This window comes from Neomonachus schauinslandi, chromosome 3 (genome assembly GCF_002201575.2).
Source record: "Neomonachus schauinslandi chromosome 3, ASM220157v2, whole genome shotgun sequence".
Classification (NCBI taxonomy): Eukaryota; Metazoa; Chordata; class Mammalia; order Carnivora; family Phocidae; genus Neomonachus; species Neomonachus schauinslandi.
Window position 1 is genome coordinate 128,243,229 of NC_058405.1, and position 6,000 is coordinate 128,249,228.

At 39.1% G+C, this 6,000-nt stretch overlaps 1 protein-coding gene across 1 annotated transcript in view; it reads right to left on the reverse strand.

Moving 5' to 3' along the window:
- LOC110592180 (sodium channel protein type 1 subunit alpha) overlaps positions 1–5,738 on the reverse strand; it is a 144,736-nt gene extending 138,998 nt beyond the window's left edge. Inside the window, exon 1 of the mRNA XM_021703128.1 lies at positions 5,506–5,738. The gene's annotated coding sequence lies outside the window, so the exon portion shown is untranslated. The remainder of the gene's footprint in view (positions 1–5,505) is intronic.
- Between the last annotated feature and the right edge of the window lie 262 nt (positions 5,739–6,000).

The following is a 6,000-nucleotide window of genomic DNA, read 5'->3' on the forward strand; positions in this document are numbered from 1 at the left end:
TATGTGAAAGATCCTACTTGATATGCATTATCTCTTCTAAATTCTTGACAGGAGATAGGATGATTCTCACTTGGGAGCTGAAGAAACAGATTTTCAGAGTTTCAGTAATTTGCCCATCATCACAAAGCTAACCAGTGGTACGGAAAGGGATGCATTGACAACAACTTGCACCCCTAACTGAGGTAGGATGTAGGTTGAGCACCTCCGCTCTCAATAGAAGACTGTAATATTGAGTTGAGTCACAGCTTCAAAAAAAAAAAAAAGGAATTTACATATACTGTCAAGTCATTTGGAATTTATTGTATTTAATACATGTTTAAATTATCTTCTGTTATTGAATACATTTTTTCTGAGTATTCTGAAATGGAATATGTGCGGTGGGTGACAGGTGGTGACTACACTTACGGTGTGGTGAGCATTTAGTATTGAACAGAATTGTCAAATCAATATGTTGTACACCTGAAACTAATATAATACGGTATGTCAACTTTACTTCACTAATAACAAAATGAAATAAAAGATCTTTCAAGTTCTTCATGGGTATTTACTTTAAGATCAAATAAAGTTGGAAGTGACTGTGTGATTCTGGGGTTGGGAAACTAGTATTTTAAAGCAAGACTTCCTACTTGAGGTTGGAAGCAATTTTTCACTTTGTGAGTCTGAGAAAGTCTCTAGATCAAACCCAAAAGATTTTTTTCTTAAGGTAAATAAAGAGAGTAGCATGAATGATTGAGTTGCAAAGAGCTCCAAATGTATTGCAGCCTTAAGTGAACCTACCTCTTCCTTTGGGAATTTGATTTTTAACTCTGGATCTCATTTGCAAGTTGCTATTTAATTGACTGGGGTGAATGATGTTATGAAAAGCACAAAATATAAAGGAGCTAGGTAGCAATGATAATTATTCAACATCCATTCAACAAGTATGCTCGGTGCCGTGCCATGTACTGGGCATCGCAGTGGAAAGAGATGGTCTGTGGCTATGGCTCCCCTTTGGCTGGTGGACACAGAGCTGACGGCGAGGTCAGTGCAGTAACTCTGCTAAAGCTCAAGTTTAGGTTAAATTGAATTCAGGGTCATCTCTGTTTTTTTCTTAAACAAGGTTTTTTTTTTTTTTTTTTTTTTTAAGGCTTTATTTATTCATTTGAGACAGAGAGATACAGAGAGAGAGAGAGAGCATGAGCAGGGGGAGAGGCAGAGGGAGAGGGACAAGCAGGCTCGCTGCTGAGCCAGGAGCCCGATGCGGGGCTCGATCCCTGGACCCTGGGACCATGACCTGAGCCGAAGGCAGATGCTTAACCATCTGAGCTACCCAGGTGCCCCCCAGGGTCATCTCTTAAGAGGGGGAATAATCCCATCCTCTTGGACATTTTGAGAGCATTAAGTGACATAATACTTGTTACTGTAACTAGTATAATAAATGGTGTGTTGAAATCGTTCCATAAGTACTTAGTAATGCATATAAAGAACAATTAATTAAATATATTATACAAATAAGTCAGGGAAAATGTCTGAATCCTAGCAACTAAAACAAAGAATTGGTAATACGTATCAACCCTATTCTCTCTGAATGACTTTAGAGCAGAAAGACTCTTGAAATAAGTCTTTATTAAAGAACACTTAGGAATTATACTCACCAATGTGTTCAAACTACATACACTATTGAGTCTTGCCTTATGGAATAGTGGGAAGAGAAGTAGATTTGGCATCTGAAGATCTTCAGTTTTAGTTTCTTGTGGTAAAATGATAATAGTAATGGGACCTATTGTTTAGGGTTGCTGTGGGTCTCCAAAAGGATCATGTCTATAAAATTACTTGGAAATGCAGATATAATCATTCAAATATAAGCTATTATTTTTGATTAATCAAGATATAGTTGTCCGATACATTTTTTTTATATCCACATTTTAGATTAAGTCCCTTAATTCACAAATATCTTAGGACACAATTTGAGTTTGTAGTACATTGTCCTAAAAAGAATTTCTAACACTTGGGAAAAAATATGCGTGTGTGCATATGTGTGTGAGTGGTGTGTGGCTTATCTATTTCTACCATGCAGATCAGTTCCAGAAAATGTCTGGACTGAATTGCGGAACTGTTTGAGGTAATAATTCATGGGCAGATATCGTTAAAATTCTGAGATGCCAGCAGGCAAATGTGTAATCTTAAGGGCCAAGAGCTATTATTTAGTATGACTTCTAAAGACAGGTAAATGAACTTACATTAGATACCTGTTCCAGTCCCATGACTTTATGATTTTATGATTATATAATATAACCCCAACTGCCTTCCATGAAAGGAAGATGGTTCTAAACTGGAGACCCTTGATCTTGTAAGCTCTTTGATGGGTCTGGGCATTTACATCTGGATATAAAAGCCATGGAAAGCTGGTCTGCTGTGTACACTAGAAGGAGAATTTGGAGCTCTCAGAACATCCTGCAAGAAGGGGGTGAGGAGCAGGGATGGGAGAGAGGGGAGAAATGAGGGGAAGAGCCCATATCCTTAGTGAAATCTATCAACCCCAAAGATGATTGGTATAGAAAAATCTCTGGTGGAAACTCGTGACAGATAGAATCTAGGTCACTTTTTAAGAGTGATGAGGTAGCATACGTGGAACCAGGACTCCAGGATACAGAGGGTGATACAAGATTTTAAGTCCCGGAGAAGTTGAAGAAGGGTTTTGGACTTTGACAGACTGTGGAATTGGTATTTGAGCAAATTACACCTAGATCTTCAAGGGGGCAAAGAGACCTCAGCTTATACATGGCTTACACAAAAGAGACATATATCTATTTATTTTGTTAAGTTTGAAACTGCATGCTTCCAAAAGGAGAAATAGTATATCTGTTGTACTATTTAGTATACTAGAACTTTACAAAGGGGAGTTAAACTAGGCCAGTGATTCTCAGATTTGAAAACGTGGGGAGGGGATGGGGTGAGAATGAGGAGGTGGGAGGGGCAATTTTGCCCTCAGGAGAGATGTGTTAATGTCTAGAAATATTTTTGGTTGTCACAATTGAGGGTTGCTAGTCGCACCTTGTGGGTAGAGGGCAGGGATGTGCTCATTATATGATGTACAGAACAGACCCCACAACAAAGACTCTCTGATTGCAAATGTCAATTGTGCTGAGCTGAGAAACCCTAACATAGGCCAACCTATCATTTTACAAATGAGAAACTGAACATCAGAGAGGGTCAGTGATGGGGGCCAAGTCACACAGTGAGCAAGAACTCCTTGCTTCCTGAAGAGTTGGAAGGGCTAAGTCCTTCACTGTTTCCCCACCACACTATGTGACTTCTAAAAGTTAAAAATGGAACTGCTGGAAAATAAAGCTTCTTATGGACAAATTTAGGCTGAAGATGTACTAAACACTAGCATAAATCCTTAAAACATAGTTAGTACTGCTTACACTGAGACATTTGGGCCACCAGAAAAATAGAGAATTCAATTATGTAACATACATTTGACTGTATGTAGTAAAAACAATTTTCATGATATTTAACCAAAGTTCTACCCAGCCTGGTGGTTCTCAAACTTTAGCATGCTTCACGGCCACCTGGAGGGCTTGTTAAGAGACAAGTTGCCCCCCACCCCCCGAGAATCTGCATTCCTAACAAGCTTTCAGATGGTGCTGTGGCTACTCAGGAGGCCACGCTTTGAGAACCACTGGCCTAGCATTTGGTAGCTACTCAATCAATGTTGGTTTAGTATTGTAGGCATTTAATAATATAATCTCACCAAAAAAAATGTAATCTCACTTTGGCATAGATTAATTACTAATGCTACTTTGCACTTAGCGGAAAAATCATCCAGAAATGGCAGAACCAAAACTAACTTTAGACCTCATGTAACTCATTTCTTTTACTTTAGAAATAAACAAATGAATATAACTATTTAAGCTCCATTAACAGAGAAAAGAATCCCTATTAAAAATCGATTTTGAAACAAAAATCATTTATAGACATTGAGTACTGGCAGTGTTATTGTAAAGATATATGAACTAAAGATTGTAAGTACGACTAAATAGGTATGCATTATTTTTCACATTATGTGTATGAGGAATATTCTGAATGCCAAACTGAGTAAAACCTTGTCTGATGGGGCTCTTATGCCAAGCTAGGTCTATGGGGACAATGCCTATTGACATTGACATAATATAAAATCAGGCCCTGAGGGATCATAACTGTCTCTTCAAATTATTTGGGAAAACATGTACATGTTTAATCAATTAAATATAGCATAAAATGATAAGCAATATATTCCCATCATAAATAATCAATGTGCTACTGTTAGTCATGATTAACAGAGTGGAAGGTACCCAGAAGGAAATTCATTTCGGCAACATTCATTTTCATTCCTATAATTTAATAAAAAATAATGCAAGAAATTGCAGATCCTTAAAAACTACCTGTTTGCTTAGTGAGTGAGTGTGCTATCATTAATTGCCCCACGCCGGTCCTCATTTATGGACACTGAATATTCAGCCTCCCATTTACCTCTTAAACATCATGAGACTCTTTACACAACCTTTATTTTCCTAACTCATGACATCCTGTCCAAAGCACTGAACTTCTCTTGCCAAGGGCACGCAGGAAGCCAAACCCTCTCAAATGTGCTGTTTCTGTCTTGAACTTTTTAAATATCCACCTATCTTTTAAATTAGGTGCCATCTGTTGTATCAGGATCTCTGGTTAAATCCTATTAAAATTCCTTGCCAATATCATACCGTTGCTGCAATCTTCGCCTGCTACTTCTCCAGGCTTTTCTTCAGCGTTCAATAAGAGCCTGCTATTTTAACTAATTCCCGTACCAGGACACGGTGTGAGAGTCTAAAACAGAATCAATGCTATACTGTTTCTAATTTTACTCACAGAGTGAATAACTGTTCATGTCAAATCTGGGATCATGCCTCCAAGTCCCCTGAACACAGCACAGTTTGAACCAGAGCAGTTAACCCAACATCATTCAGTGCCAGTATCAAATGGCGCTTTTACTGCAGAATTCACCTTGGAACGAACTAGGCAGGATTTATTATTTGTTGAAGTCACATAACTGCCAGGTTATGTAGGCTCCATTCTCATATTGTCACAAACAATCACAACAGAAGACAAATACAGGAACACATCGAGCTTATGGACAAGGAAAGCAAATTTGCCATCAGACAAGGGCAACAGAAGAGCCAAGAACTGCAGTAAATCTCTGAGAGCTAATAATGCTCTCCTGCAACACCTCCCAGCAAATGGATTGTATTCAGAGTTTAAATAGCCAAAGCAACATTCATTCCTCGAGGGCTAGAGAAGATGCTTGATAAGCAAATCCTAATTTATGATTCATTTACTCCTTAAGTGTCTTAACACTAGGATTGCTACCAGACTTCCTATGCTTACTCAAGCATGCTGACAAAACTGGACTCCCTTAGTAATTTCTCTCTGCCCCTCTCGGCATGGCTGACAGGCATCTGCCAAGACTAGAGCATATAAACCACTGAATCATGCAAAAATATTTACCCCCAAAAGATGTAGTAAAAGCTCAGCTTCCTCCAGCTTCCATAGTCCCTGAAGTGTTAATCTGAAGGAAGAGTTCCATGAGTTTTCACAGGCCAGCAGTGGGTCTCCTACACTTGACCTAGACAGCCTTACATAACGAAGCGTCGGGGCTGGGGAGCTGGCTGAATGTCATCTCCAGCAAGAGTAAGAAGTACTGGCAACAGTGGGCAGGTGGGCAGGCTGGGACTTTGCATGCGAATCATGAAATCTGGTCTTTCTCTTCTGAAATGTTTTGGAAGGAGAGTTAAGAATAGCTCGGAAACTGGTCTTGTTGTTTTTGTGGGAAGAATGACCAGAAGCATAAAAGCTAAATTTTCCAGCAAGTGCAAGACACCGCTCTCGGGTGTTTGCAACAAAGCTAAACAGAGAGAATGGCTGTCTGTAAAGTACTGTGCCATGACACCTAAAATGAAGGGAATGGTAAAGCAAAGTAATGACTCAAAGGCTGCCGCTGAG